The sequence below is a fragment of the Triticum dicoccoides genome, chromosome 3B (assembly GCF_002162155.2).
Source record: "Triticum dicoccoides isolate Atlit2015 ecotype Zavitan chromosome 3B, WEW_v2.0, whole genome shotgun sequence".
In the NCBI taxonomy this organism is placed as follows: domain Eukaryota; kingdom Viridiplantae; phylum Streptophyta; class Magnoliopsida; order Poales; family Poaceae; genus Triticum; species Triticum dicoccoides.
In genome coordinates this window covers 480,513,782-480,526,197 of record NC_041385.1, presented here as the reverse complement: position 1 = coordinate 480,526,197, position 12,416 = coordinate 480,513,782, and the positions used below count along the sequence as shown (strand labels likewise).

At 44.0% G+C, this 12,416-nt stretch overlaps 1 long non-coding RNA gene across 1 annotated transcript; it reads left to right on the top strand.

Moving 5' to 3' along the window:
• Positions 1 to 3,582: 3,582 nt before the first annotated feature.
• Positions 3,583 to 8,877, top strand: LOC119281425. The gene is made up of 3 exons (XR_005138405.1): positions 3,583 to 3,709; positions 4,025 to 4,199; positions 8,785 to 8,877. It is a non-coding gene; the product is annotated as an uncharacterized LOC119281425 (long non-coding RNA).
• The last annotated feature ends 3,539 nt before the right edge of the window (positions 8,878 to 12,416 follow it).

The following is a 12,416-nucleotide window of genomic DNA, read 5'->3' as shown; positions in this document are numbered from 1 at the left end:
ATCCGCAGGTTAGTGTTTTGCATACAGAAACTTGTATCACTTACCAATATTTTTTCTATTGGCTGGGATGTATGTTCAGTTGGACATGTATAACTTTTGTAGTTGCGAAAATTCAGAATTTAGTTGGCTGTGATGTATGTTCAGTTGCACATATAAGCTTTTGTAGTTGCATATGTTCTTTTGGATAGTCAAAGTGTTCATTTACAACCATTGTCATCAAGTTTTGGCAGAAATGCATGGTTTTTACTTTGTGCCACAGTGCATGTGTAGTTGGCTAGAATCATGGTTTTAGTTGGCCAGAAAGTGTGTATTAGTCGTTTTTTCTTATCACATCATGGTCAGTTACAGACATTTTTACTTTTTATTATTTTTTCTAACTGAATCAGTACTGAATCTTTTTTGTGTTGATGCAGAAAAAGGCAAAAATTGCGAAAGTGGTCAATGAGCTATGCAAGGCTGTAACTGAACAGGTTGGCACCTTCATTGAAGAAGTTGCCAAGATTGATGACGAGGAACCAGATATTGATCCTTACGTACAACAGCCATCAATGCAAACTGGGGCATCACGCCGTGCTCCAAAAATAAAGAGACGGCGGTTAACTATACAAGAAGAAGAAGAATTTTTTGAGGATGATTCAGAAGAAGATGAGGAAATGGAAGCAGCGATAGATGATGACGACGATGAGGAGACAGATGCGGATGAATCAGAGGAGGAGGACAAGGATGAGGATGACAATGAAGAAGATGCAGAGGAGGAGGAGGATGATGAGGAGGAAGAGGAGGAGGAGGAGGAGGAGGAGGAGGAGGACAAACAAGAAGAGGACAAAGGAGAGGAGGAGAACAAGGAAGAAGATAATGATGCAGAGGAGGAGGAAGAAGAAGGTGAGGCCAGAGAGGGGGATGGGGACAAAGGGGCAGCAGTTGATGGCAGTGAGAGGGAAGAAGACGAGGATGAAGAAGACGAGGATGATTATGGTGATGATAAAGGGGGATCCAATGGAGGCAGCGACAGCAGCGATGGCGATGATGATGAAAACGCCCCTGGTTCTGGTGGTACAGGTGGCAACACATCCAGGAGGACTAGCACTCACGCCACCCCTGCGAGCAGCAACAATTCATTGAGTAGCAGGAGCACACTACAGATGTTGATTGACAAGACTTGCTGGAAAGACAAGGATTTGCCGAAGTCAAAGAAAAATGATGAAGCAGAGTCTCAGGGCAGCATTGATATGTTCAAGCTCTGCAACTTGAAGCCAGCTTTGCCAACCACCTTTCCCGTGCCAGATTTCAGCGACAAAGATATGTGTGAGAAGATCAACTTTGCCATTGACAAGAGCCTGTTCTTATCAACTGCTACTGAAAAGAATCAAATTGACATGGAGGAAGCAGGAAAGGGTCTTGACTGGGTTCATTCAAAGGAAAAATACAAGGAATATTTAAAGCAGCTCCCAGACCTAAGCTCCAGCAAGAGCAAGGCAGCATCCACGGCAAACCCTCACGTGGTCCAGAAGTGTAAAGCAGTTTCAATGAAGAAGAATCTGCAGTTGCCTCAAACCAAGGAGAAGATGGTGAGTGCAGATGCTGAAGTAAATATGGCCAAGGAAGCTGTGCTTCAAACTGATATGCCAACAGTAGTGAGCAGAGAGCCAACCAATGTCAGAGAAGTTCAACAGATCAAGGGGAAGACTCCCCTTTCAAAAGTCCCACCAAAACCACCTAAGCAGAAGATTGTCAAGTTTGCCAGGGGCGCAAAGGGGGAACATGCCACAAAAGATTTGGGGTTCAGAGATGAGAGAGAGCTGCGAGCCGCAGCCATTGATGCAGGGGTGCCAAGTTCTGCCAGGTTGCTGCCAACTCAGACTGGAAACATGCCAACTATAGATACCAGTGTGCCAACTGATGTGTCAGTTAGCAGTATGGTCACAGTCAAAACCACCACAGCTGGTCAGGAAGGCACCACTACAACTGTAAGTCCCAAGGTGCCTACTGATAGAGATGCTTCAATGCCAAACACAAAAGGAGGTGATCCAACTATCAAAGTGCCGTCCCCAAGAGCTGTCTTTCAGCAACCATTAACACAAGAGGAGGTGTTCGACATTATAAGTAGGTGCAAGCCTCCAAGGCCGCCAACTACAACACTATTGCGAACCAAGTCAGTGAATGATGCACCCGTGTTTGTGCCGCAAGGAGATGCCCTGGTCCTTGAACCCTTACGAAGATCAAACTCTTATCATGGTGACGGGTTCTGCGATGCACCATCTTTTGACCTCGGCATAGATGGTGATGCTCCAGCACCTGCTCCAGCAGTAGATACAGCGGAAGCCGGTGTGATTAGCATCGATGAGTGTGAGTTAGACCCAGCAGCTGTGAATGAAGGATGTGATGCTGCTGATGCTGGCAAGGCAATAGCTCAAGAACTAGATGTTGGTTCACCAGAGAATTGCCACACCCCGATATGCGCAGAACCAGAACTTGGCACGAGCAGTTCTTCGGGGCCACCTCTTGCACGAAGACAGAGGAGGGTAAGAAGGCCCGCAGCATCTCAAAGGTCTTCATTCATCGACTACAACAAGAACAAGACTTTCAGCACCAATGAGGTAGTGAACAAGCTTTACCCTGCCCTCTTGTATTGGGTCAGGCATCACAAAGGAGCAAATGATGGAGCTACCAGGTAAACTAACTCCCCATAGCCTACATACATATCTTTTTCAGTTGCATAGCACCAGCCACTTAGTTGCACAGAAAGCATAGTATGTTGCACAGAACAGGGCTTTTAGTTGCACACTGTTCTTTTTTCATTTTCATGCACATTTTTTGCTGCTGTGACCCTTCGAGCTAACTTGTCTTTTTATTGCTTTCAAAAAAAATCAGCCCTGAGATAATTAGGTATGGTGCTTTCTACATTTCTTTAAAGGAGTTAGTTGATTCGATGAAGCCGGTTCAATGGTTGTCAAAAATTGTTATTGAGACTGGAATCTTACACATCATGGATAACTTACCCGAAGCATGTCCAGTTGCACATGACACATCTGTGCCACTAAGGTTATGCCACTAAGGTTTTCTGTAAGTTTTTCCAAAACCTTCTTTTTACCCTCATCTTTGTTCTGTAGCACTTTTTCGTTGACCATTTGAGGGAGGCCTTTCACCTACTAAGGAGTTTTGAGCCATGTTTTATAATCTCTGCAGATAAAATTACAGCAAGGGATCCACAATGTGAATGAGATGAACAAGAAGTTTGATTACAAGAACCGTCTCGACAAGAAAGACTTGGTGAGTGTTGTGCCCACATCATCAATCTTGTTTTAGTTGGCACCCACAGCATGTCCAGTTGCACATGACACATCTGTTAGTTGGCAGATACTTGTTGCAACCTGTTTTTAACTTGACCAAGTCTTTTACTGTTTTTCTTAGCTACATCTTGTATTTGTGTCTGAAATCATTCACGCTTGCAGGTCATGCTACCAGTGCTCGAGTGCGCAGATGTAACCGATAAGGACGGAGGGAGGCATTATTGGGTCTTCAGTGGCAACTTGAGGGATGGACGCTTCGAAGTTCTTGATTCAAGCAGGACGTTGGACAACATTGAGCTGATGAACAACGCCTCTACCATTGCGGGGGCAGTACGCCAGCTATGGAGGAAGCATTACCCAAAGTTCAGCATCGAGCACTTCCAGATTATTGACATTGACGTACCGAAGCAGCTTGGCAAGTAAGACAATAAGCATTTCATTCCTTCTCAATCAAATACAATCATTTTGTAGTTTTTAAATTTTTCTACATGTGCAATCTTTAGTATTTTTAAGACACAGTACTAGTCTTCAATCTGTTTTATCATTTTTATGAGTTTCTAATGGATTATCTAGCTAGTTGCAGAGTGGCGCATAAGTAGTTGCACAGTGGCACATAATGAGTTGCAGTAGAACACAAGCAGTTGCACAGTAGGACATAAGTAGTTGCACAGAGTGCATTACCTTTATTTGGTTTTAATTTTATGTGACAAATTTTTTTTGCCCATTTTTTGCAGTAATGAGTGTGGGTTGTTCGCACTGCTTAACGCCACCGAGTGGAATGGTAGCCAACTGCCCAACTACGACCCCAAGGAAGTACTCAACATCAGGAAGAAGCTGACGTATGATTGGGTCACCAGCGTGCACAACACCGCCCCATGGAGGAAGTTGCTGAGATACGACAAGGAGTAGGTCAGTACTATTTTTTTTCTGCTCCATGGAGGAAGTTTCTGGTTTGTACAATTTTATTAAGTAGATTTTGTAGTTGCACACTGCTAGTAATTGCGTTTGCAACTCAATATCATCACTTTTGTTGATACATTAGGAGCACTGGATATACAATTGTTCAACAACTAAATATTTAACCAGTTGCCAACAAAGGCACAAATAGCAACTTTTTTTTACACAATGCATGAAATAATTCAAGCAGCATAAATTAGATAAAGAGGAATCATAGATGCTGAATGTGTCCACTTGGTCCCAACATTGCTAAAAAAGACATCATTATTTTCCTTTTTTGTTCCAAAGTTACAAATGAGGAAACAGAATCACAGGAGCCTCTGTGGACACACACCAGCAGTGTGCTCTGTAGATTGGCACTGGCTGCATTTGTTTTTCTTCTTTGGGTGTAGCTCCAGCGCCGATTTGTACCGTCGACTCTTTGCCCTACCCTTTGTAGTAGACCTTGGAGGATCCCTGGGCACAAAATCATCAGAAGCTTGTGCAAGGGATGCAGCCTCCAACGGGGCAGTAGGACCGTCACGATCACCTGTGTAATAATCATATAAAAAGTTTAGTATTTTTGTTATTGTGCAACCAGCACTGATGTTCTGTGCAACCACACAGTACATTTTGTGCAACTAACTGGTTGCTGTGTGCAAGTTAAGTTGAAAAAAACACCTGTAGTAGCACGGCCTGTCATGGTACTTGGATTGTAGTCGCCTATGGGAAGAACATGAAAAACAAGTTAGATTTTTAGCTTGATCCTCAAACTAACACAGCGCACGCAACTAGGCAGCATGTTTCTGTTCAACTGGGCACTATGATATGTGCAACTAAAGTCACTCACCCTAGTTTTTGTTTTGGAGTCGGTGAAGGTACTAACCTGGGTTATGAGCCCCCTGAGTCCTGCCTGTAGGTCCATTGGGAGTAGCACAAAGGGCACTGCTAGTTGGGCCTGGCGGGGGAGGAGGTCTTTGAGGGTTGGCATCACCTATAGGCAGAACAGGACAAACAAGTCAGTTGTGTTTATCTTTTTGATGCTCGAACTAACACAGCATGCGCAACTAGGTAGCCTGTTCGGTGCAACTGAGCACCATGATGTGTGCAATTGGAGTTACAGACCTAGTTTGATGGGGAGTTGGGGGAAGGTAATTACCTAGACGACGAGCCCCCTGAGTGTTGCCTGTAGGGCCATTGGGAGGAGCATGCGGGGGAGGAGGTGGCGGAGGATGCCGTGTACAGCCAGGAGGGGGAGGAGGTCCTTGAGGGTTGACATCACATATATGCATAACTGGAAAAATAAGTTAGCTGTGTCATCTTGATGCTTGAACTAACACATCGTGTGCAACTAGGCAGTATGTTCTGTCCAAGTGGCTACCATGGTGTGTGCAAGTGGGCACAATGATGTGTGCAACTGAAGTTACACACCTAGTTAGATCAGGAGTTAGGGCAGGTAATTACCTGGATGATGAGCCCCCTGATTGCTGCCTGGAGGTGGAGGAGGTCCTCGAGGGTTGCCATCATCTGATGGCCCCGTTGCAGCAGTCGGTTTTTTATTTTTCTTGGACTTGTTCAGGTGGCCGATCTCGGTACGTGCTGCACGCATATGCTTGTATACAATAGCTTGTGCTGGATCAGAACCACTCGCAAACTTTGCTAGTTTCCGAAAATCGTATATCATGTTCCTCTCCCTTATCTGCTTCTTTGATTGAGGAGGCATTTCATCCGGTTTCTCATAACCAGTCCCTGGCGCACTAGGTACAGCAGTAGGTGTCCACCGTCTTAGCAGGTACCTTTCCGGTATGACATCAATGCCAACATGGGTAAACACCTTAAGGATGTGGCAACAGAGGATGCCGTCCTTGTCCATTTTACAACACTCACACAAATAGGAACCCTCCTCCACCCTTGCCTGCACCAAGTAGTTTCGAGAACCATATTTCGCAACAAATTCCTGGTTCGGTCTGAGCTCAAACGCATCAGCACCAACTTGGAATGCATTATAACGTCCAATCAGCTCAAACTCTTCTCTAAACTTGCGGTAAAGGTCTGTAGTATAGGTTTTGTAAGCTTGCTTCTCTATTGGGAAGTTGGACCACAACTCAATCTCAAGGTGTTGTGTCCTGTAATCATTGCAGCCTTCCTTGGCAAGGATGTGGTTCTGTATTTTTTCATATTGCTTGACGAAGTTCAACATTGAGTTGTGTGGGTTCACATATCTTTTGAGGACGGCGTTGAACCCCTCACTACGCTGTGTAGACTGGAGGAAGGGAAAGAACCTATGTTTGAAGTAGCACGGCACCCAAGTTGATCTGTATTCGTACAACTTCTCAAAGTGCGTGTGTGCCATAGCCTCATACTTCATCATTAACCCAGCCCAATTCTGCTCAAACTCGTCTATAGTGAAGCTGAAGTCAACACACTTGTTGAAATCATCAGAGAGTCCTGGATTCCGGCACAGCAACCAACCAACCTTTTCCTGAGCCTTTTTCATGATGTGCCATCGACAACAACGGTGCACGGTGGTTGGAAAGATGCTCTGTATTGACTGCCTCATCGCACCATCCTGATCGGTGATGAAGTTGTCAGGAGGTTTGCCATCCATAGCCTCTAGGAATGCTCCAAAGACCCAATCAAAGCTCGATGCCAACTCCTGCCTCACAAACGCGCAACCCAGCGTGAAAGATTGGCCATGTCGGTTTATTCCTATGAAGGGCGCGAACGGCATATTGTACAAGTTGGTCATGTAGGTGGTGTCAAACGATATGCAATCGTGGTACGCCTCCGCATAAGCTTTTCGAGCTAAGTCGTCCACCCAAAATATGTTGACAACTCTGTCCTCTTCATCATATTTCACCTTATAGAAGAAGTCTGGATCGGTTTTTTGTATATCCTTGAAGTGCGCAATTGTCTCAATTAGATCACCCTCCTTTGTGTCATCTCTACGAAAACTTGTACAAAGATTTGTTATTGCCTTTGGTCCGAACGGCACCATCATCTCAGATCCATAGAACTCTGCCATTACATGCATCATTCGTCCTGCATAATACAAAAACAAACAGTATATCCTTTTTTTAGTTGCACAAATGCGCACATCCAGCTGCACAGTAATAGGACACGTGTTGGCACAGAAGATAATCACAGGAAATGGACACCTAGCTGCACCTTTTTAAAAACACTTTGCAGTTTTGGCATACAGGACATTGTGTATTTGCATAGTAAAGACAATCTAGTTGCACAAGAAGCACCCAAAGTGATATATAAAAAGCATGGGAAGTTGGACAGCAGTTGCATAGTTAAGCCATTTCAGTTGCACAGTAGTACCATAGCAGTTGCACACTGGACTGCCTAGAGGGAAATTTAATTCTTCAAGGGATATAGAAAAACACCAAACCTGTAGTCAAGTTGCAGTTATACAAGATGCGCAGAAACTCCTTTTCATCAGGTGAGATGCCTTGGTGGGATCTCAAGTATTTGGACAATGAAGGTTTGTTCATGAGCGGATGATTGTGGTCACGAACAAAGTGCGTCACCTCCCATCGCCCATCTATCAGCTTCACCAACATTTTCGCCTTGCATTCAGTCTGCTTTATTGTCTCACGTTTGCGCTTCTTCTTCTTCTTACTAGTACCAGCATCCTCTTCAGCAAATATTGGAGGTTCTTCTTCCATCTCCTCATCACTGTTAACAGATGTTGGATCTGGAATAGGGTCCAGGTAAGGAGGAGCCTCAGCTCCTCCATCATCAGCTTTTGGCTTCTTGAACTTGTTGCAGCAAAACTGTTGTTTTATCAATTCATTGGTGCGAGGTGTCCGTCTAGAGGTGTTCATCTTGATAGAGAAACCCATCCGTAGTGCGTAACTGTTGTAGTGATCCTTAGCAATTTGAAGGCTGTCAAACCTCATGCCAACATAGGGTTCCATAGGTTGAGAACCAGCCTCATCCTCTCCTTCTTCTACTTGCACAGCTCTGTCAAAAGCCCCAGCTTCTAGCTTAGTCCTGGTTGGACCAGGAACATTTGCCTCGGTTCCTGTGTCATCAAGAGTATGGCTCTCTGACTGCAAAGACACCACTACAGGGGCACCACGGGCTGATGACTGGCCTGCCACATTGTCATGGCCCGTAGGGTTACCATCACGACTTGCCTGCGTGTAGTAAACATATCGACCATTTTCTGTGCAGTTTCCTTGTTGTATGCTGGGTTGCTGCTGATCCATATCATGAGGAAGCTCATTGAGATCTGGAGGCAACTCATTGAGATCAAGCATTTTTCTCTTGTTTTTGGATGCTGCCACACACTCCCTGCACATATATAAAAAAGAAGAAATTGATGTCATCAGTTGGTAACCACAGAAAAACTGTGTTTCAAACAACCTAAAAGCAACATGACCATAGCATAATCTTTTATTATAACAGTTATGAATTTTTTTTGTTTGCACAGAGTTGTTATCTTAGTTGCACAGTTTGCAGTAAATAACTAGCAAGAGCATGACTTCTTTTTACTACAGAGTTTTTCTTACCTTTTCCCTTTTTGTTTTGTTGCATTGATCTGTAGGTTTCCGTTTCGCAAGGAGCTCTTTTCAGATTTTTCTGCACATAATTGGATGCTACATTTGAGAAGGAAAATCCAGGTGAAAGAAGAAAGAAGAAAGAAGAATTGGAGCACAGATTATAGTTATATGTTTTTCATCGCCGTTTATGTTTCTAGATCTGGTATATTTGAACATATTAATATGGTTTGCAATAGGTGTGGGACCAGAATATACGCGTGGGACAAGATTTTATGTGTGTGAATATGTTAATATGGTTTGTGGCTTCATTAGCCATGGACAAAAGTTCCTATGTTTTTTCTGTTGCACTACAGATTTCTGGTTTTCGCTAGAATAGACGTCTCAATTTCCAGAATTTCCACTTGGCCAGCATACATATTCAGTTGGACATTCAATGCTTTTAGTTGGCTAGAATAGATGTCTCAGCTGGCCAGGTTGCATTTTTTCAGTTTGTGGCCAACATGCATGTTCAGTTGGAAAGTTAATGCATTCAGTTGGCTAGAATAGATGTCTTAGTTGCCTAGAATAGATGTCTTAGTTGGTCATCAGTTTTTGGCCAACATGCATGTTTAGTTGGCCAGAAAACATGTTTTTTATTTCCACATATACTACATTTTTTCCAAAGTGTTCACTCAGAAACATGTATTGCCAAATATATGTTTAGTTGGCAGGATACATGTTTAGTTGGCTAGGATACATGTTCAGTTGGCTGGGATGCATGTTTTAGTTACACATTTATGAATTTTTCGTTGCACATGTTCAACAAAGCATTGGGCAGTCAATTTTTTGTTCATTTTGCAAATAATAACTAGAAGTTGGCTTTAATCATGTTTTAATTGGCCAGAGAACTCGTTTTAGTTGGCTTGTTTTAACACATCCAGGTGGTAGTTTTTGGCATGTTTAACACATCCAGCATGTTTAACATCTGGTGTGATGTGCCAGATTCACCTCTTTTTTGAAGCAGATTCTCCATGGATCCATGGAGAAGGGGGAAGTGAAGAGGTGCAGAGGGGGCTTACCTGCTCGATCTTACTGCCTGGTATGGCTCTGACCACCCTGCCCTTTAGATCTTGAAGCAGCTCCTTCTACTTTGGGGCTCCCATAGCGGCTGTGTAGGAGGAGGAAGAAGGGCTGGGGGCGATTGCGTTTGGATCTATTTCTGGCGTGCAGAAGAAGAAGAAGGCAGCGTCGGTGGGGCTGAGGCATGGGGGCGAGCGATGGCGTGGATTCTGCAACCTGGGCAGATCCTCCTTCTTTCGTGAGGAAGAAGAAGATAGCCAGGGCGCAGTTTGGCGAGGAGGGTGCACGTGATCCCGCGGGGCATGGTTTGGCGAGGAGGGTGCACGTGATCCCGCGGCCAGCTGGCGGGCGGGGCAGTTGCCTTTTTCGCTCCGACGGGCGGGGACCAGGTGGACCACGTGGGCGAGCGGGGGACTGTTTCCTCTTTCGCTCGAGGGGGGACCAGGTGGTTTCCTTTTTTGGGTGGCCGCTGGCTAGCGATCCCAGGGCGGCCGGCCGCCCACTAGACGCGCCCATCTATAATTCCCTTCAGTAAGCTATTTTCTTGCTCAAGTGTAACTTGGCTAAGAGAATCATTAGTGGAATCAAGAGAACTACTAGAAGCAACAATATTTGATTTAGCATGATTATTGTTACTACTAGAGGAAGAATCCTTCTTGTTCTTGTTAATGGACTTGACTTGAGGCATGTAAGTGGATAAGAGTAAACGCTTGGCAATGTAAGAAGATCTTTTCTTACGGAGATCATCATTGATTGCCTTTAAGAACTCATGCTCTTGCTCAAGGTTGAGATTTCCAAAGCGTAACTTCTCATGAGTCCTTAAAGTTCTCGATGATCTTCTAAGATAGTTTCATGAGCCAACTTAAGAGTGTTTAGTTCTTTAGTTAGAAGCTCAATCTTCTCCTTATCATTGTCATTCGTTTTATCTTGATTAGCATGATTAATTGATGTTTCATCATAGTATTCATCACTAGAGTTGCCAACAAGTAAATCATCATCACCTAGCAAGTCATCTTCATCACTATTGAAATCAACATACTCGGGATGTGTTACCTTTGGGCCTTTAGCCATGAAGCATCTTCCAAGTCCTTCATTTGGTGAATCAAATATGTCGTAGGAGTTGGTTGACACAAGTGCTAGACCGGCAACACCTTCGTCTTGAGTATATTCGGATTCAGAGTGATAGCTTCTCTCGGAGTGATTGTCGGAGTCGGAGCCGGATACCCATTCACCAACATGAGCTTGATGTCTTTGTTTTTTGTAGCTCCTTGATGACTTGTCCTTCCTTTCCGAATCCTTGCTTCTCTGGGATGTTCTTCGTTCATAACGATCATCTCTACTCCTCCTCTCTCTTGGTGGTGATTCTTCTCTTCTACTTCTCCTCTTGGGTGATTCTTCTCTTCTTTTGTGGGGTGCTGTACACTCATTGGAATAGTGTCCGAGTCTCCCACAATTGTAGCAATTGCGCTCTCGACTAGAAGATCTTTTGTCATTGTAGGACCTTGACTTGGAGCTTCTTTCTTCGATTCTACTCTTGTAGAACTTGTTGAAGTTCTTCACCATTAAGCTCAATTCTTCATTGAAGGTTTGTTTCTCACTTGATGATGTGGGGGCTTCACATGAGGCTTTGTAGGCACCACTTGACTTGTTGTGAAGTTCCTCCTTATCCTTGAGTGACATCTCATGAGCAACAATTCTTCCAATGACTCCCGTTGGCTTGAGATCATTGTAATTGAGCATCATTTGGATCAATGTGCACATGGTATCATATTTCCGTCCAAAGCTCTTAGGATCTTCTTGATGATGAATTTGTCGTACATCTCTTCACTTCCTAAGCCGGCAATCTCATTTGTGATAAGAGCGAGCCTAGAGTACATTTCGGCGACACCTTCACCATCCTTCATTTTGAACTTGTCAAGTTGACTTTGGAGCACATCGAACTTGGATTCCTTGACGGAGTCGGTAACTTCATGCATATCAATCAACGTGTCCCAAATTTCCTTTACATTCTCAAGACAGCTGATTTTGTTGAATTCTTTGGGGCACAATCCGTTGAAGAGGATATCACAAGCTTGAGTGTTGTATTGCAGCATCTTCAACTCTTCCGCACTAGCTTCACGGTTTGGTTCTCTCCCATCAAAGAATTCACCTTGCAAGCCAATACACACAATAGCCCAAACGGCGGGGTTATGTCCAAGAATATGCATTTTCATCTTATGCTTCCAACTAGCAAAATTTGTACCATCAAAGTAAGGACCTCTATGGTGATAATTTCCCTCGCAAGACACCATACTCTCCTAGGTTGTGAAACCAAGGCTATGACCACCAAAAGCTATGGAAATCGAAGCAAATGGAGACCAAAGCTCTGATACCACTTGTAGGATCGAAAGTACGTCTAGAGGGGGGTGATTAGACTACTTGACCAAATAAAAACTTATCCTTTTCCCAATTTTAGTCTTTGGCAGATTTTAGCTATCTAGGCATAAGTCAAGCAATCTTAACACAATTCAAGCAAGCATGCAAAGAGTATATGAGCAGCGGAAAGTAAAGCATGCAACTTGCAAGAATGTAAAGGGAAGGGTTTGGAGAATTCAAACGCAATTTGGAGACACGGTGA